Here is a 21,167-nt window from a genome sequence, read left to right as displayed (position 1 = left end):
TATATTCAAGGGGAAACGTTCTTTACCTTCCTACTCTCAACACGCTGAATGCACTGCTGCAGGACTGAATGCACTGCTGCAGAACGCTGCATTTGTCTGGCTGACAAGACACAGAATTCATACACCCCTCCTGTGACACCAGCCACGATTAATGAAAAAATGGTTCCTCATAATCTAATTATCTGCTTTTCATTAACTATAGCAATATCAATACACTGAAAACATATTTTACAATATGCATCCTCTTCAGTATAGGCAAAAACATTGTTTTCTTTCCCCAGATATTCTTTACTCTTCTTCAATGGGCAAGGTGTCAGAGCAAAGAGCAGTAATATTAGCTTTATCACACTACACATAATCCTCTTACAGACCTTATGGCACGGCTCATGTGAAACCCTATTCAGAAGTTTTAAACTATATCTCAGCTCTTACAACCAATTTATCATCAGTCTTAACCTAATATGAATGTGTAGTTGTGTACAGAGTAACTGAAACTGTCCTCAATGGTCATTAACACTTCAGGCTCAGCTTCATGTGGATTCTGCTGCTGTGCACACTAGCCGGCAGTGACAACACTTTTTAGTGTAAGTTATGCTAAATTTACTTACATTATAGCATCATGCCCAATACCTTATGTGTTCACATTACGGGGGAGATTATATTAGCAATAAATATGCGCAAAGTTGGCAATTTGGGTGTATTTTATATAGTGAAATATCCTGAAAAGCTGATTTTTGCGCACATACCATAGAGGTACGAGCAAAATTGAACATATATTTTTAGTATAGTATAGGTCTTACTGCAATCTACTGTCACAGTATATCACATTATAATAAGCTGTGGATATTAGAGAAGCCTAGGGGAGCAGGAACATAGTCAACAGCTGTAAGCATAACAACGTATAGCCAGTTTTGTATAAAAATGCAAAAACAATAGTGGTCAGTGCTGTATCGTGGTTATAGGGTAACTATAGATCAGTGTTGGTTAACCTGTGACACTTCAGGTGTTGTGAAACTACAAGTCCCAGCATGCTTGGCCAATATATAGCAGCTAATTGCTGGAAGGGTATGCTGGGACTTGTAGTTCCACAACACCTGGAGAGTCACAGGTTAGCCAACACTGCTATAGATGGTCACTAATCTCAAAATAAGGTACTCTATACTGGCTTTTATATTCTGTTTCTGGCATGCAAACATAAATATATATGTTTACATTTTTATTTATATTTACTTTTATATTTTGGTTATGTTTATATTGCTTTTGTACTTAGTTCATTTGTTTAGGTTGTTTAGTCCTGATACTGAGTGCTTTAGATTTTGTTGTCAAACATAAAACCTAGCCTGTTCTGTGTGTCCATACCTGTTTGCCTTCATACTGGCATCTGTGTGCGTTTGCATTGAAACACTTTTTTTGGATGTGTGGTTGTGATGATTACCAGATATAGCCGTATCTTTCAGTTTGGCAGAGCATCACGGGACAGTACTACATCTTTAGTAGTGAAGGACGCCCAGCCCACAGCAATAGTCACACAGTTGATATAAACATTATTTTGACTGAGAAAATCCTTTTCCTTTCCTGTTTGGCATCTATAATATGCTCTTTGGCTGAGCTTCCATGTTATTGGCCAGTGCTTCTCCTTCATAAATGGGTTTTCAAAGGCTTTCAATCAGTTGGCTTCCTATTTCCCATCGATTGATTATCACACTTTCAGTGGAATAGGAGCAGAGCATTCTGTACCCTACAAAGCTTTCTGGGCCCCTTCTGAACTGAGAAGTTAATCAATAGAATTCCCTTGAGCTGCACATTAGCGTGACTGTGTTTTACAAATCAAAAAGGGAATTGGCTTAGTTCATGTGGAGATTTATTTTCTTAACATCGAGCACAAATCTAATCAATTGCTCAAGTGTGATTTGAAATTATTGGGACAGTAAGGTTTTTTGCAGCTAGGTACATATGAATAAAGGAAGCAATCTGTTACTGCGTGTGACAACTATGTAGAGAACATTTTAGAAATCACACAAAAGTAATGTGTATGTAAAGCACTTAAACAATTGGAAGGATGTAACACACATGAACATTCTATTCTATTACTGAATGTCACTGCGGGTCACATGTGACTTTTCTTCCTAGAGTTGTTTCCTTTCTTTGATCTTCTTCTTAATGATTCTGAGGTCATAGAGTTAGAACCGTAAATTCACACAGTCTGTATTGAAGGTTAGTCCATGATTGGATATTGATGTTTTCTCACAAATTCCAGTATCCAACCCTAACTGAACCTACTGCTCAGGCTGTGTAAAGAACTGTTGGTCTGATACAGTAATGTGAACTGATATTTATCTGCAAAGTTGATGTGTGGGCCTTGTGGACAATTTGTGAGGCCCCTGAAAAACACCCATGTGTACCGCTATGGACTAAATACTTGGTGGTACCCTTACTATGTCTCTAGCAGTCCAAAGGTTTGTGTTCTGTGGCCAAATGTGTGACAAGTCCCCCAAAACGAAAAACAATGGAGTTATTTTACAGAACAATGAATTTGTTAATTTTAGTATAGTGATTACATGAGAACTCACTTCTCAACTTCTGAAATTCTTAGAGATCTTTTTACTTTCAGAATCTGTACAACTTATCTCAGCATTTCTGCCCAGTACAGATGTGTTCCTCTCTACATTAGCCATTTGCTGATGCCTCTTACCAGTCACAACTCAGGACAAGATTAGTACAGACAGCAACAGCATGCAGTGTCACTCCTAATTCAGACTGAAAATGAATCTGTAGACTTTCTATTTCTTTACAAAATATACTCCAAAGTGCTAGGCCACACTCAACCACCCTCCTCTCCCCTAAAATGACCCCTCCAACGCTGTGTGCATGAGTGGCTGTTGCTTGTGTCACCTGGTCACTGTGGTGGGCGGGACATACCACCCAACATTACCATCAGTCCTGATAAAGGTCCGAATTGTCAGCACAGTGAGACAGTCCCTTCAAATCAGGAATGTCCTGCCTAAATTAGGAGAGTATGAACAGCTCGGAACAGTGCATTTTTGGGCCTCATAGCAATACTTATATGGGGGCCTAGTGATCACCCTGGAACCCACCAGGACCCCTCACTGAATAAGGGAGGGCCTCTTCTGAGCATGTGGGTGGTCCCGTTCCATTTGCCCACTGTGCATGCGCTGCTTAGTAGAGGGCTTTACGGCAGCCTCATACCTTTAAACAGGATACCGAAATTTTGATGACTTGTATTCCCTTAATATTTTCTTTTATAGTAACAGCACATTATGCTTTATAATATACAAGTTTCAGTTTGAAAAAAACCAGTTTGTTGCATAAGGCGATTCTCATTCCCAGGTGTGTTTTACCTTTACCGATACTATACAATCTGCTACAGAATTTTTAAATATGAGTCCTGGAACACAAGTGACATCACTGTTCAACAAAATATAAGAATATATTTTAAAGTAGTGATTGTATGATACAAGGGGAGTACAGTGTTGGACCTGCTTTATATAACTTTTTTTGTTTTTGTTTATACTTTCCCTGATCCAGCTGAACTCTGATATTACACTGCCCATCAACCCAGACAGATTTTCATAGAGCAACTGTGCTGCATTACTGTGCTGCATTGATGCTGCAGGTGCAGTGCACTGACGCCCATGGGGATAATGGGGCCTGCTGCATGGGGAACTAGTGAGCTATAGGCCCTGGTTCCCTCCTCCTCGCTTCCCTGCATCGGCGCCCATGGGGATAATGGGGCCTGCTGCATGGGGAACTAGCGAGCTGCGGGCCCCGGTTCCCTCCTCCTCGCTTCACTGCATCGGCGCCCATGGGGATAATGGGGCCTGCTGCATGGGGAACTAGCGAGCTGCGGGCCCCGGTTCCCTCCTCCTCGCTTCACTGCTCTAGGGCCCATGGGGATAATGGGGCCTGCTGCATGGGGAACTAGCGAGCTGCGGGCCCCAGTTCCCTCCTCCTCGCTTCACTGCTCTAGGGCCCATGGGGATAATGGGGCCTGCTGCATGGGGAACTAGCGAGCTGCGGCCCCGGTTCCCTCCTCCTCGCTTCCCTGTACCGGGGCCCGCAGCTCGCTAGTTCCGCCTCTGGTTTTCATATTATAGTTTTTGTCTTTCAGAGTCGTGCCGTAAAGTATTTCTTAATAGACTGTATATATTACTATAGCTGGTAATGCTCCTTTATGAAATTAAAACATATCTGAGCCTATTCATAAACTGAGTCACATAGTACATGTCTCTTTATGTGTTGTTGTGTACTAGTTACAAAGGAGCTATTGTGAGCATTTCTTTATTTCTCTCTGGTTCAGTAATGTCCATCATAACCTTCCATACAAGTATATAGACATCAATTTTCCTTACTGCATTTTTCTCTTTAAAAGACATATCTGTGTTTTTATTTAAAAAAAAGTTTAAAATATATTTGTTCAGCTTACGATCAAACAGTTATTGCTCTTCATACAACTTATCTTTCTTTTGATGTTATTCCAAGAAAATTAAATTGCCTTTGGCAATAGCCAACCAAACTAACTGTGTATTACTGTAGTGCAGACCGAGCATCTATCAGCGCTACCTGTTACCAATGAACAAACACACATTCCTAGTAATATTTCAGATCGTTAGCGTTCCCAAGTGTTTTGAAGTCACTCATAGATTAGAGTGTAAGCTCACTGGATCTTGGACTGCATTTTCCTATGTAATTTTATCATCAATAGTTTTTATTTAAGGTTTTAAGGGTACAGATAAAAGGGAGAATGGGAGGAGTACATAGTAGGGAGCAGACAAAACAATGAATATCAGGTTATAATAAGTACTTTTCTTACTTACAGAGCAGTGCGAACATAGTAGAGGATCTGGGAGAGCTCGGTAGTTTCCTATGTAAATGTAGTCACTACTGCTTTAAAATGTTTCTGTATTTTAGAAATATCTGATTGCATTATTAAAAAGAAGTAGTGTAGGTGATGGAGGTCTCAGAGAAACTAAAGATGACCTCAAGATGACATCTAACCCACCCACTACCAAGTAGACAGCTTTGGTATAGTATATGCTTTGTTTTAGCTAAAGCAAAATGCGGGCAGTGGAAAGCAGCAAAGGACACTGGAACAGGGAAAGCCTTATAGACTATTATGGTTACATAAGGCATCACATATATGCCAACTTTCAAAACTTCTCACCTGGGGGTGAGAAGTCATGTGTGTAGGAGGGGTGTGGTCATCGTCGCGTCACCATAGTCCATTGAATAGTGGGGGCGGGGCTTAATGACACAATTAAGCCCCGCCACTCAATGCCGTGAGTTTCGGCGAATCCGGGAGGTTTGCCTACTCTTCCGGGAGTCCGGGACGACTCCCCAAAATTCGGGAGCCCCCTGGGAATTCCAGGAGAGTAGGCAAGTATGAGGTACCACCACCCATGTATTTTGCAGTGCTGGGAAACACTACATAGATGTGTCAGTATTAATGGTGTGAATTTCTTGCAGGTTCTGGAAACTACAATCTCTAGATTTCCTTCTGCGCCACACTCCTCATTTACATCTGCTTATAGGTGTACAGTTGAAATAACAAGAAATGTGTCCATTATACTAAATAGTGCTAGCTGCTATTTGACCAATCTATTAGCAAAACTAAAATCAACATTTCTTAATTATGTAACAGTAGTCCTAAGAAATGCTTTATCCCTTTTCTCTGTGTTATATATCTATCTGTAAAACACTGCCAATCCAATGTCCAGTACAGGCAAAACACACATTCACATCACAAACACCCAATCTACCTTTCACCGGTTGCTCATCCTGTGTGTATACCGATTGGTCTGAAAATAAAGCACTGGGTTCTCAGATAGAATACTAGCATTCCCTTTTACATCATTTTAGAGACATATGGCACAGTATAGTAACTTAGTATGGTCTCCATAGGCATTGTTATAGCATAAATGGTCTTTTTTTTTTTTTTTTTTTGTTAGAACCATACTTTGTACGAATGAACCAATTGATGGGTCTACCACAGTGATAAGCAACCTGATACTGTTCAGGGGCCACATGGTTGACCTTCTAGTTCTAACCTTCAAAAGGGCCTTAATCTCAGGAACAAGTTAAAACAATATATGTAATCCAAGAAAGAGGCACCTATCTGGAATAACATATCAGCAGACAGGTCCTAGTAGCAAGTTAATCATATAAATATGTGACTACTGTGGAGATGTTTGTAAAAGTGTTTGTCTGATTAAATCACGATGAGTCTAATCTAGGCAACTACACATGCTGTCCTTAAGTATGTCTTTTGTCCTAATGGTACTGACCTCTGTAAGGTTAATATGTTGTTGTTTGGTAACTGTAAACTGCTAATGACCTGGCTAAGGGTGACTCACTATACATAAAGACAGACTCCTACGCAGGGCAGCACATGGGCTACGACACAGTGTAGTTAGCTGGTATACTGTGATGGAAGCAGGAAAACAGTCAGACAACCAAGAAGCGTCTGAAATCTGTTGGTTAATTAAAGTGAAAACTTGAACACAAGCGGTAGCAGTGGTGCAACAGGCACTTGTTAATCAGGAGATGAGTTTAGAAGCAATACATGCTGTAGACCTGCAGGTGAATCTGTATGACAACCAGCCATGGAGCCTCATACTCCATAATCTGCTGGCTTCCCTCCTTGGCAGATGTGGAGGTTCTTTCTGTGTAAATGTTGGTTGTTACTAGCAATTGACAACCCACCAGTATTTGCCAGTTGGGTACATGGTCTACTCTTAGACAACAATCAATGATCCTCTGAGATCATTTTGTGTATAAGTATCATACCACAGGCACCAATCAGTTTTGGGTTTGAGATAAAGAAACTCAGTAGCTACAAAGTATTATTCATAAAGCCTGTACCTCATCCTGTGTAAATGGTAACACTGTAGACTGAACACTATAGGAGCGGAAAAGGCTACAATGATTAGTTTGTTGTTTGATTTTAATATTTTAGTTGCAATAGTAGTTGAATGTGAAGGCCCCTTGAAGACAGTGTTGGCTACAGGGAAACGTGCCCCTTATCTAGGAGAGTGTAATGTTTCTTTTTTGTTATATTATACAAAAATATTGTTCAGTATAATGTGTCTTTGGTGTGCATTCTTCCCTGTGACATTTGGTGTTACTAGCCCTGTTCAGTCGACCCTTACCCTAACCATCTGCAATGAGTGTCTGTGGTCCTGGGCATCTGGAGGGTTGGCAGGTAGACTAAAATATAAGCCAGGCTGCAACAGGACCAGGTAAAGCTACCGAGACAGTGCTGCTTAGTGCAGCTAAGCATCTGTTTGTAGAACTCTGCCAAGTTGGCCATTTGATTGAAAAGGTGTAGAACATGCCTGGGAGTTTTTAAGCTCCATTGTTACAGTACTTTTCATACATACAAAGCACACAATAAAATGTATATCCTTGTTTTCAGAGCTCAGGCTCTTTTTTTATACACCCTATAATCTTCAGTGGCAGGGCTCCCACTGCTTCATTTGTCTATACTCGTTTTCTGACTCTCAAACTTTTTTTCCCACTCATTTCCCTTCTTTTTCTGTGCCAGTCTCCTTTGCTTCATTCACCTCTAACTAATACTCTATTTTGCATGAAAGGGAATCCCTGCCATGTAGCTCCAGCAATCTGTCGGCTTGTTTTCCAGTATGAATAGAGTCAGCAAATTCAGCTGCCACACTGCTGTAAATCCTTGAATGGTTTCCAGAATTTACAGCTAGTCACCAAATAAATTTTGGATCACAACATTTCTTACTTTATGCTGCAGAGTTAAAAAATAAATAAAAATAAACATTGCTAAACAAACTCATTGATTCAGTAAACATAAATTTTGCATATTTGCTGTATTTAACAGGTTGATAATAAGAGACATAAATTGAGGTTGTTTGCCTTAGCAACCCAGTGGTTTACATTCAACAATTCACTCAACAAATACCCAAGCAATCTTATTGGACAGCAGGTGCTTTGGGAATAACCACAGGGCACTCTTGCTTTGAATCAGTATGCCTCTAATGCCTGTGATTCTGTGCTGAATCTTCTCTCTACAAACCATTATGTCTGTATCCAGACTTGTGACATCCTCCGACTTTCTTGTTGTATGTGTGATTGTATAACAGTATGTCTCTAACAACATTTAATTTCTTTTGTTGTGACCATGAAATAGGCATGTCAACATATTTGTTAAAGCTATAATCATTGGTCAAAGTGGAAATTTAGAAGTGGGGGTATGGAAAATGTAAGTGAAAAACAAAGCATTAAGAGAAGCGGCGGTATTGCATACCACCATAGAGCAGCCCACTTCGGCCATTGGTTACAATAGATAACGTAATGTGGTCCTTACTATACATTGTAATGCTGCTGGGAGTCATTTATGAACAATGGGAAATGCTGAGGTGCAGCCAAAAAGGTGTTACTGTCTATGACATGCTGCTGTTTGCTTGCCATTTCACCTGGTTTAAAGACATGTGTATTGTCATTGCAGTGTGGCATTGACTGTGAGAGGAACAAATTTATGATTTTTATGATGGGCAGTGTTGATCAGATCTGGTGGTTCCATACAGAGTGAGGGATATTGTCAGTTGGTAACCCCTGATTCTATACAAAAAAATTACATATACTGTAAGGCTACTGAAATAAGATATTCTAATGATGCTCTTCTTTTGTCTGCAACCTAGGAAAGCATCAACACAACAGTTATTGTGCTGGTGCAAATACCGCTATGATGCTCCAGCATTAGATTAAGAAGAGACTCTATTTTACCTTGAGCGTAAAATTCCACTTATCACACAGGTTGAATCGGCTATTGTAAATGTCATGGCAATAGGGTTTCTGGGATCCGTCTCAGGACCCTTGAAACTAGCTGTGGCAGGAATGTAGTGATAACTGGAAGGCTGGATGAATGTCTTGTTCATAGGGGTTACTCTATTCCTGTATACCGGATGTTAGGAGGAGGAGGAATGTTGGACTGGACTCCGTACTGGAATAAACCACTGGAATCTGGACCTGTTGGACTGGAACCTGGACATGGGAACAGGGAGGACCTGAACCAATGACCAGAGACTCAGTACCTCCAAGAACTCCGAAACTCAGAGAAATATAGTACCACAACTGGGACTGGGAAGACTCAGAACTCAGACAGTGAATATACAGGTGTGGCAACCTCCTGAACAGAATAAGCCTGGAACTGACCCTGGATAACTCAGAACCTAAGGTAGGCCTGGAACTGGAAGTTGGTACCCTGAGACACAGAGATGGCTCCAGAAAGTGGATGACTCAGAGCAGCAACCTACTACTCCAGATAGCCAGTTGGAGAGACAGGAATAGATTGATGAGAGGAGGATCCACGCAGAAGGTAACAGCTGGAATCTGTACACGAGCAGATAGAATGAAGGTGAATCCACAAAAGGAATAAATAGCCAAAGTCGTTATTTCACCAGGCAGAATGAAGCTGAATTCAAACAAAGGGTTAATGATTAAAGTTTATATCACAGTAAGCAGAGTGAACTGAACTCACTCAGAGGGTAAATGGTTGAAGTCCGTATAACAGCAAACAGGATGAAGTTGAACTCATTCAGAGGATCATCATCAACGTTTATTTATATAGTGCCACTAATTCTGCATTGCTGTACAGTGAACTCACTTACATCAGTCCCTGCCCCATTGGGGCTTACAGTCTAAATTCCCTAATACACACACACACACACACATACACACACACACCCAGACTAGGGTCAATCTGTTAGCAGCCAATTAACCTACCAGTATGTTTTTGGAGTGTGGGAGAAAACCGGAGCACCCAGAGGAAACCCACGCAAACACGAGGAGAACATACAAACTCCTCACAGATAAGGCCATGATCGGGATTTGAACTCATGACCCCAGTGCTGTAAGGCAGAAGTGCTAACCACTTAGCCACCGTGCTGCCCATAAACAGGATGAAGCTGAACTTACTCAGAGGGTAAATGGTTGAAGTCCATATAACAGCAGTGTCATACGCCGGGTCTTCGGTACCTGTAAACCAAGACCCGGCTTACTCACCTCTTTGCCGGCGTCTTCCGGTCTCCGCGGTCGGGCACCATCTTCGATTCAGGTCTCCTTTTAAAGACTTCTCTACCTTTTCCATTGGCTCCTGGACGGCTTGCCTACTATTTAAGGCAGACTCCCTCTCCTCTGAGCCTGTTCTTGGACTTCTACCCTTCTAGGAAAAAGCTCTGGAGTTCTCTCCTTGGTCACAGTGTGCAGCTGCAGTCTGCAGATCAGTATACCTGCTCTCCTTACTCCTGCAGTCCGCAGATCAGTATACCTGCTCTCCATTACTCCTGCAGTCCGCAGATCAGTATACCTGCTCTCCATTACTCCTGCAGTCCGCAGATCAGTATACATGCTCTCCATTACTTCTGCAGTCCGCAGACCAGTATACCTGCTCTCCATTACTTCTGAAGTCTGCAGATCATCATACCTGCTATCTGCAGTCCACCTGCTATCCGCAGAGCATCATATCCGCTGTTTCAGTGGTCATACCTGCTATCTGCAGATTATCACATCCGTAGTTCCAGTGGCAATACCTGCTGTCCGCAGATCACAACCCAGCCATCAGATAACGCTGAATACCACTGATCTTGCCATACTCGCTTGAGGGCTGCGACCTGCGTAAAGGAAGACGCAAAAAAACACACCTTCTTGCGATGGTTCCTGGAGAAGACCAGCCGTTACGTTAGACTCCGCGCCTCCGGTAAGAGTACTAGTATCAGGCTGATCAGGGTCCTAGCATCCTAGTTTACCGTGACAAACAAACAGGATGAAGCTGAATTCACATGAAGGGTTGATTTCTGAAATCTATATACAGCAGAAAGAATGAAGCAGTAAACAAACAGCAACTATGGTAAGCTGGAACCAGGAACTAGGAAAATGTTGCACTGTCAATTAGCTGAGTATAGCAGGAGACTCTTATAGTCTGCAGAAGAGGCTAACTGGTGGATGAGATCAGCTGCTCAAATTCAGCAGGATGTTTAGCAAATGTTTTACCAAAGATTTCAGCCTCCAGTACAGCAGACAGGAGTCCTGTTTTATCCCAGGATTTAGAATGCTGCATTCTGACAGGAGGGAGATGCACGGTAATATGATACGGCCGAGTGATGTAAACAGGACTAGGACCCCGATTCATGGAAGTAAAGTTGTGTTGCTAAAAATAAAATGAATACTCTCCTATAGTCATGCATAGATAAATAACAAGCAAGCAGAATGTTTTGGGGAAAAAAATAGGTTTTGTTAATTAAAGGGGTGGTCCAAATATGACAGTAAGCAGTAGTTTCCAGGTAAAGTTTTTACTTCTGCGGAAATGTATTTTTTAGTTCTACAACAAAATGAAAACTTTGTTAGTTAAACATCTACACAGGCAAATATTAAGAAGTATGAAGAGGATGTACACTATATGGACAAAAATATTCTGACGCTTGACCATCACACTAGCAAGGACTGTAATGACATTGGATTCAAATATACATATACTTTAATATGGAGTTGGTCCCCCTTTTACAGCGATAACAGCTTCCACTCTCCATGGAAGGCTTTCCACAAGATGTTGGAGTGTTTATGTGGGAGTTTGAGCCCAGTCATTCTGTAGAGCATTTATGAGGTCAGGCACTGATGTTGGACGAGAAGGCCTGGCTTGCAATCTCTGTTGCAGTTCATCCCAAAGGTGTTCGATGGGGTTGAGGTCAGAGCTCTGTGCAGGCCAGTCAAGTTCTTCAATACAAAACTCATCAAACCATGTCTTTTGTAGTCCTTGCTTTGTGCACTGGGGCACAGTCATGTTGGAATAGAAAAGGGCCTTCCCCAAACTGTTGCCACAAAGTTGGAAGCACAGCATTGTCCAAAATGACTTGGTATGCTGAAGCATTAAGATTGTCTTTCACTGGAGATAATTGGACTAGCCCAAACCCTGAAAAGCTGCCCCATACCATTATCCCTCCTCCACCAAACTTCACAGTTGGCATAATGCAGCCAGGCAGGTAATGTTCTCCCGGCATCCGCCAAACCGAGACTCGCCCATATTACTGTCAAACAAAGAAGCGTGATTTATCACTCAACAGAACACGTTTCCTCTGCTCCACTGTCCAGTGTTGGTGTGCTTTACACCACTCCATCCGACACTTGGCATTGGTCTTGGTGTTGTGAGCCTTGCATGCAGCTGCCCGACCATTATAACCCATTCCGTTAAGCTCCAGCCGCACAGTTTTTGTTCTTACATTAATGCGAGTGGAAATTCAGAATCCTTCAGCTATATAATCAGCAGAGCGCTGGCGACTTTTGCACACCATGCGCCTTAGAAGTCGTTGACTCCGCTCTGTGATTTTACGTGGTCTTCTGCTTCAATGCTGTTGTTCCCAAACACTTCCACTTTCTAATAATATCACATACAGTTGATAGTGGAATATCCAGCAGGAATGAAATTTCAAGAACTATCTTATTGCAAAGGTGGCATCCTATCACAGTACCACGCTTAAAGTCACTGAGCTCTTCAGAACGACCCATTTTGTATCACAGATGTTTGCAAATGGAGACTGCATGGCTGGGTGCTTGATTTTATACACCTCTGGCAACGGGTCTGATTGAAACACCTCAACTCAATAATTAACAGGTATGGCCAAATACTTTTGTCCATATAGTGTATGTACATAGGGGAAAATAAGTAGGGTTGCACAAAATAAAAGTCAATCATATCTGCACTTTCTGTTATAAATAACCCTCATTGAGAAGTAACTTAAAAATGTAAAAATTAAATAGCATTTCTTCCTTAAATGTGAAAGTAAAAATCCTCAGAATCCCCACTGCTACGCAAAGAGTTAATTACACGTTTTAGCCACTTGCAGGACAGTCTTTTAATACATGCTGTCTCTATAAAATGTGTCTATATTTACTCTCATTAGTACTGACTCAGATCTGTTGATAAGAAATGACAGACTGTAATGTTTCTGCTTAAAAAGACCATCTGCATTTGCTGAAGTGTCTTATTTGTGTATAAAAATTGAGGAATAGCAGAACTGGGCTAATGTACCAGATTCTGCAACGTCAAATTGCTTTCCCCACCTAGGAAAAGACTTTCTGAATATTAATTGCATAAATACATGCATCATCTTTATTTCTATTATAGACCTTAGACAATGACATTTACAAGCTGCAAAAGCATTAATGGATAGAGACTCTTTAATTTTACTCTATGTCCTCCTGCTTCCTTCAGGAAGCAAAACAGTGATGTTCACTAGCAGAACAGATCACTCTATGCAATGATAGGAGAATTAACATTTATTAGAATATCAAACTGGCTATTCCACTTAAATGGGAGGTATGAGTTTTTAGAAAATCTAAGTTTATCTGCATATAGTATGGTGACATGACTAATATTTTTAATCTAAAATATCCCTGTTTTGTTTCTGCTACTCCATAGAATTGCAACATTTAATGTTGAGAAGAAAGGTTCTGTTGACCCTCCCACAAAAATATATGTCAAATATAATATCTAAAGCCCTTGTCAATTATCCTAAACTTTTATTAGACAAAAGGATGGAAAGACAGGGAGAAGTTGTAAATTTTCATATCCTGGGGCACCAAGAGGGATGTGGGCGGAGACAAAGAACCAGGGCCAAGTCCTGTGTACTGTGTGTCGTATCAAGGAGGCGGAGCTAGGCCTCAGTCTGGTGTGGTCATGCGCCAACAGGGTGTGATTACGCCCCCTTCAGTGGCAAACCACCAGTGCTGCTCAAACACTGACCTATGCAGGGGGCCCTAAGATGCAGCTGTACTGGGCCCCACAATTCCACTTGGCAGCCATGTCTATATCTCACTATATAAAACAATATCTCATTAAGGTCCTATAGGCAGAGGGCGTCCCAGTATTTGTTTTACACATCAGATTTGTTTTTTAAAAAGTGAAACTTTTGTTTTGATTCCAATTTATCCAGAAAAGCTTTACATTAACCAGAGGGTTTGCGGTTCGTTCTGTGTTGCAAAATATGTAGTGGGCATGTAATGGGACAGAAAATCAAATAATATTTATGACCTAGTTTGATCTAATACACTGACTCTCTGAAATGTGTCTTTGTTCATGGACAGTATGTAAAAGTAATCTTATTTAGGGTGACTAGATGCACAAACATGCATGCCTTGAAAACTAATATATATATACTATATTTTTTTGTTATAACTAATACCTGTGGGTAGATTTTATTTTTGATGTGTGTTTGGTGGCTACAATGATCACATGGAGGCAAAATTTGTCCACTGTCCCAATCTGATAACGATCAGATCTCAGCATTATAATATAAATGTTATCAGCCTGATAAAATAATAACCTATGGTCCCGTAACTGAGTTATCTTTGAACCATGCATTAAGACAAGTGCACGATAAGATACATACTGTAGAATATGTGCTACGAATAAGTGTATGGTTGATGATAACTATAATGTAAATATGTTATATTAAATGTCCAGTGGAGAAAATTGGTTTAATAGTTCAGATTGTGAGGATTTCATAACTTCACCGAGAACAACTGCGGTTTCCTCTTCATATGCATGATATGGAGATGCCCTTTTAAAACACAGATATCTCCACATTTTGTTTGTGATCTGATAAAGAGGATTAGCATAATGATGACATACTGTTTATTGTTTACTTTTAATTTTAAGTGTAAGCATAGTGTTAAATGTTGATGAATTCTCAAATCCATCTACTTTGTATGACAAGGAAAAATATATTGGACGAAACATTCTTCATATTCATAACATTCTAAAGAAAAGAGGGAAACGTTTGTCCCTTAACATGTGTCTAATTTAAATATTAAGGGGTAAATCTACAAATATGTTTGTTAAAGGACTCCAACTGGTCTATGTGATATAGTCTGTAAGCCGGAGTTCACCAGTACAATGGTCATTATTCATCTTCTGTCCCAGAGAACTTCCATGACTCCTCCCAGTGTACAGCTTGCAATCCTATTGAATAATAATACATTGGGGGAGTGGCCTACTGGAGATATATATATATATATATATATATATATATATATAACTGACCAGAATGGGAAGACTTTGGCGTAAGTTGGTCAGCTTAACATATATTGCAATATGTGGAGCTAACATTCCCTGTTTTTACTATAGAACAGTTACTTTACAGTTACAGTTACATTAATTACGTGTTTGGAGAGTGCAGAGTATCCCTGTTTTTATATATATATATATATATTGTGGCAAGAGCCCGCTACTGCTGACGCACACGCGAACAACTTCTTCGTTTTATGCAGCTTTATTGTCAGGATGGTTAAAATGTATTTGACACCGTATGACTTTCACAGCAATTATGGAGACCCTAAACGCTAGCTAGACATAGACAAGCTCTCTCAAGACCAGCCAGCTTCCCCAGCGTTGGTCTCAGTGAACAAATGACACCATCAAGCTTTTATACATGATGCTCCTCCCCCAGCCTTGGCTTGATGGGCAGGTGACACACCCACCTTCTCTTTAAGAGGAAACTCCCATCACAGGCTCTGTTTGCACTAACAGACACACCCTGTCTGTTTGCTAAGAGGAAGGAGCTTTCAAATCATGTAAGTTAACCAAACTTTAAACTACACATAAGTTTTTACCTGGTTTAACCTCAATCTAGGTGCATAACTGCGCCAATGTTTTATTCTGCTTGTATGCTTTCTCTGCATCTTGTCAGATAAATGCCTCCCTTTGTTACAATATATAAATATATGTTTTGTATCATATTTCCCATGTAATATAACACTCCCCCCTTGTCAATTCCTCCCCTACTTCATACATTTCCTTGTTACATTGGAATCTATTAGCACTGGAATGTAGTTGGTAGAACATGCATATATATGATTAGATAGGACTTCATTACTACATCAGACATTTACAGCGGTCCACATGCTCTCCTTGTAAATAGTTGTATGAAAGGTGATGCTAGCAGTGTTTCACTGGCTGGTAAGTGAGTTGGAGGCACACTGAGAATGACCAGCATGAGGTCCTCTGCTTACTTAAAGATCCCTTTCATCCACCATGAATTTTAACTGCCACTTTATGACATGTCCTGGTTCTGAATGCACTTGCCAGAAAAGGTTAAGTCAACTGGTTCTCCCGTAACTATCCACATATGTGCTATTTTATAATCTCATGAATGCCACTCATTAGCACAAGTCCTTTTATCTTCCCCACATTTTTGAAATGCCACAGTGTTAAACTGGTCCCAGTTTTTGCAGTCTGAGTAATGATGCCGCAGTCTGTGACACGACATAATGATTTTATTATTTTTATATGCTGCCAAAACAGCATATGACACCCGGCTCCATAGGAGACGAGCAGTTTTGTTCACTGTTGTTTGGAAAACGTGTGACAGAGACAACATTATTCATGCTGTGTCAGAATCAGGTCCTGGATCGGGACAGTTGGCGGGTATGGTACACGCACCGTTATGTGATGCGTCGCCACCACTTACAAACCGGAGGCAGCCACTTTGTGATCTTATGTCTCAGTGATGTCACTGGTTCTTAGTGAATCAATAGGCAGCTATTAGTACAACCCACAGAAAGCCTGTCTCCACTGTGTATGGGCAACAGGTACACCATAACAGAAAACATCAGTACCATAAAGTACTAAATCTAGCCATGAAACGCAGGTTACATTTCACTATGTTGAATGTGCGAGACAAATATATTGATTTACTAAGCCCCAAACAGGGACAGTGTACTAAACTACAGCGATGGGCAACAGGTTTGTTATAACTTATAACACTTGCTTAAAATGCCTGCTGATATGTTCTTATAGATAGGTCTCTTGATACTTGAATATAGTATTATTTTAGCATACTACTGAGATTAAGGGTAATGTGCAGTCCTTTTGCAGGTTAGAGGGCCGCATAATGCAGGCCCGGAAGTGTATCGGTTTGTCTATTGTTTTCATCGGTAAATTAATCACAATCACACAACTATATCAAACTGGAGATCCAGGGTGCATGCACCGATTCTTTTGCCCATAGTAGATTTTTCCCAAAAATGTGATTAACTCTTACAATAATAATGAGTTCTGTGTTACGTCGCTTACTGTACAGTTGTATGCTTCTTGCTTTATCTTATGTGTGTCAATATGTAAATATCAATTAGGGTTTATGCTAAAGACATTCTCTTTTTTTCCCTCTTTCCTTAGATTCAAAGTAACAATTTCATTTCCATGTCTGTGTAAACCTTCCCTGATAACAACCTGCATCAAAGGTAAGGAATCTCCCTGATAAGCTTCTTACTCGTGCCACAACCAAAGGAAATGTAAATGCAGTATTGTATGTTCTGTTGCATGTATACTTTTCATGTCCCTAGCTTTAAAAAATATTTATATAAAGAGGGATCTTTAAAGGGAATTTATTATGTAAATTTTAGCTTGCTGAAACAATATACATATTATCGTAAGCTTTAGGGACAAGATTACACATTGCTCTTTGGCAAATATAGAGTAGACCAACAGACAGACTTGGCAGTGTACCATCCAGGCAGTATTATATATAAACAATAAGAAAAAATCCAGAAGTGTAATATATAATATGATATTCATTTGTCCAATCTATTTGGTGCAGTATACCTCATACTTGCCTACTTCCAGTAGGCAACGGCCGGGAGGGGGGCGTGGCTAGAGGGCAGGAGGGGGCGTGGCACCTGGAAACACATAATTGGGGCCAATATGATGCGATTCCAGGTGAATCGCCTCATTTTAGCAAGGGAATTTCGGGATGTGGGAGAAATGCCAGCTCTCCCGGGAGTCTGGGAGACTGACCTGAATTTCGGGAGTCTCCCGGACTTTCCAGGAGAGTTGGCCAGTATGGTATACCTGAATGCAGGAATGAAGAGGTGTCTGTAAACTGCAGAGGCCGATGACAATACAGGGACAATCCATGCAACTAGTGCTTATTTATAAGACTCTTGCATACAGTTGTAGGGTTGTACAATATTTTAGGTCAGGATGAAAATATTTATTATTATTATTATTTATTTTCATTATAATAATTATTATTTAATAAATATTAGCGTACTGGAGTACCAATCCTCTCTGTGTACTCGTTTACTACACTGTCACAGTGAAATATACTCAACCTGATTTTAAAATAGTAATGTTGTACCAAATCACTTGTCCAGGAACATAGTTTATTTCTAACACAGAAAGCACATTCTATTCATATAAAATAAGCTATTTGATCATTGTGTACCGTTTTTTTAGATTTAGTATTTTAAGTGCATAATGTTATTCATGAAAATAAATAACTGGCTCTTTTCACTACAAAAACTAATACAGTTTCTTGAACATTGACAAATTCTGTTGATACATAGGCCCCAGAGATCATAAAGCGTTGCCAGGATTGCTGTTCTCCAGTATTTACGCTATACGTCTGGCAATGTGTCCTAATGTATGTCTTCCTATTCTTTGACGTTTTGCATTACTGCAGCATAAATAAGTGTGCACAGCTTTCTATGAAGTTTAATAACATAATGAAGTAAGTGACAGGCAGATATTTTGTGCAATCCCCAAAAGTCCAAATTAGAACAAAAGATATATCGGAAGTGTAACAGAAGGTAAAACAAAGGTGTAAATCATCACACAAAACATAAAGAAGACTTGTTAAAGAGAGTTCATTAACACAAAAGTGTGCATTTTGAAATTAAATTGGAAGGATTGATGCTGTAATAAAGCCCAGACAGAGGATATGCTTCACAATTAACTAAATCATAGAGGTTTTATATTAAAAGAAAAAAAATGTCTTAATGAAATACAGCCTAACATGTTTTTACTTATTTGTGTATGCAATGTCTAGACTAATGAACTAATCATAGGATAAGAGAAATACAGTATAATAAAGCAAAGGAGGAGAATGGCATCAGAAAAGTTTGAGCGGAGATACTTCAGTAGAATATAGACAGAAGAGCTGGATGTATAAAACCAAGCTGCTTTTGTTTGCTGATAGATGTTTGTTCTTCAACTCCTACAAATGTGATTTAAAACGAACTTGGTGACATAGAATAGGAAGTCTATTCAAAAATAACAAAAGTTTGTAAATGTAAAAACTAAATAATAGTCTGAAGTTTTCTAAAATGCTGATGTCATTAAAAATATTATGTCACCTTGAGGTTCTGAGGCAAGAGGGAGACAGAGACTGACGGGGGCTGGGAGGGCTATTGTAATCCAGACTCATACTTTCCTACCCTCCAGAAATATCTGTGAGGTTCCTGAATCCAGGTGGCTCTTCCAGACTCCCTGGGAAGCAGGCTAACCTCCTGCATCCTGTCCCCTTCCTCGATTATGTGATTTTCAGCAAATAGTGTCATTTTACCCCACCCTCTGGCCACATTTGACATTTGATCTTTCCTCCTGTATTTGATGGAGATGAGTCTTCTAAGGTTGTCAAGTAGGCCCTGGCTGCTCTTGTTTGTACAGATTGGCATTGTAACTGGGAATGTGGTTGTTCAGTTACACAGTCAGATTACAGAATACCTGAAAAGGCTTCCATATTCGTCATAGCTACATGATTTTCCAGCAGAAGAACATAGCTGCTCCATGCTGACTCCATATGAGTTGCTACCCCTGCATTCTTACCTATAATAGAATATAATTGTATAGAAGAACAGATATGGGCACAAGACAAATAGGACATGCTACATCCATGCAATGGAAGATCTAGACTTTTCTTTTAGGGGGAATTATTGATTAATCTCAACTACTCCTCCTCTCCAGTCCCGTCCCCTCCCCCTCTCTAATTCCAACTTCTGCAGGCCTTGTGCCCCACAAGACTATGGGGTATATTTACTAAACTGTGGTTTTGAAAAAGTAGAGATGTTGCCTATAGCAATCAATCAGATTCTAGTTATTTATTTAGTACATTCTACAAAATGACAGCTAGAATCTGATTGGTTGCTATAGGCAACATCTCCACATTTTCAAACCCGCAGTTTAGTAAATATACACCTATATGTCTCATAAGTTAATGTGTTTTAGGATACGAGTCTGTTAGGGTTGAGCAAAAATAGTGGACTGACTTAAAAGTCATCTAGAAATCAGAATCACAGAATTTCTGACATGGCGTTCAATGGCATTTTGTAATTATTATCGAAGATGAAGGATTTTAAGATATGTACACATGTGGTTTTCTCCTGGTCTATTTATTTTAAATTCCTTCTAATCCACTGTTTTATCAGATTAGGACACAATCTCACGGAAACTGGTAAATTCTGCAGCTTAGCTAGGGTTTCACAGTAGACTGATTAACCGGTCATGTGCATCAGTATTTTCTATGCAGCATTCAAGTGCTGGAAATTCATTTACAAAACCTTAATGATGGCTGCTATGAGAACATAACTTTGAGCCAAGGCTGCTAAACTGGTAGTTGGTGTATGGTGTAAATATGTGTGTTTCATGATGTCCGTCATTAGAATACTAAAACTAACAGAAATTTTAGCACTGTTAGCAATGTTTTATGAAATTTGTTTGTTGCTATTAGGGGCTGGAATCAAAAACCAGTCATGGATGTAACATGTTCGTGAACCAGAGACAGGTTCATGTTTGTTTAAAAAGCAACTTGTGCAACATAACTGATTTTCATGTATATAAAGAGGAGAGAGCTGCCAACATTGGTCTTGGGGGCAAGCAAAAATAAGTGACCCATGATAGCAGACACCACCCATGGACAGAAATACAGGGAAGCTAGATATTAAGGTTTAATAGCTGTGTTCTCCGCAGGATAGTCCCGGTTATGGATATTTAATTCCTGAAATTCTGCAAAAAAATCTACTATTGTAATATTAATATTAATATGATACCTTCCAATAAATGCTAATTTCAGCATGATAGTACTGAATTTTAACCCCTTTAAAAGGTGTGTGGCCTATAGGTATAAAGGGGTGACTTATAGAAAGCAATTGCATGTGGTATGTTTGGTCTGAGCTGTGGGTGAATTTACAGAGTGAATGCTGGACTGACATGGATGCAGGGGTCGACCCTCCCCCACCTCCCTGTTAGCACATTGCCGACTCCAGTACAATGGCATAATGGCACGCTCCCAGCACCCTGTCCCTCCTCCTCGCTGACTGTCTGGCATGACATCATCAGCATGTCCTGAGGCTGT

The 21,167-nt window shown here is 40.1% G+C and overlaps 1 protein-coding gene across 12 annotated transcripts in view; it reads left to right on the top strand.

Annotated features, from left to right (window-relative positions):
* TENM3 (teneurin transmembrane protein 3) overlaps positions 1-21,167 on the top strand; it is a 763,547-nt gene that overhangs the window by 89,109 nt on the left and 653,271 nt on the right. For all 12 annotated transcript variants that reach the window (XM_075197350.1, XM_075197334.1, XM_075197322.1 and 9 more), the window contains exon 2: positions 17,213-17,277. The gene's annotated coding sequence lies outside the window, so the exon portion shown is untranslated. The remainder of the gene's footprint in view (positions 1-17,212; positions 17,278-21,167) is intronic.

The sequence above is a fragment of the Mixophyes fleayi genome, chromosome 1 (genome assembly GCF_038048845.1).
Source record: "Mixophyes fleayi isolate aMixFle1 chromosome 1, aMixFle1.hap1, whole genome shotgun sequence".
NCBI classification, from domain to species: Eukaryota; Metazoa; Chordata; class Amphibia; order Anura; family Limnodynastidae; genus Mixophyes; species Mixophyes fleayi.
Note: the sequence above shows the minus strand (reverse complement) of the source record. Positions and strands in the feature narration are given on the sequence as shown.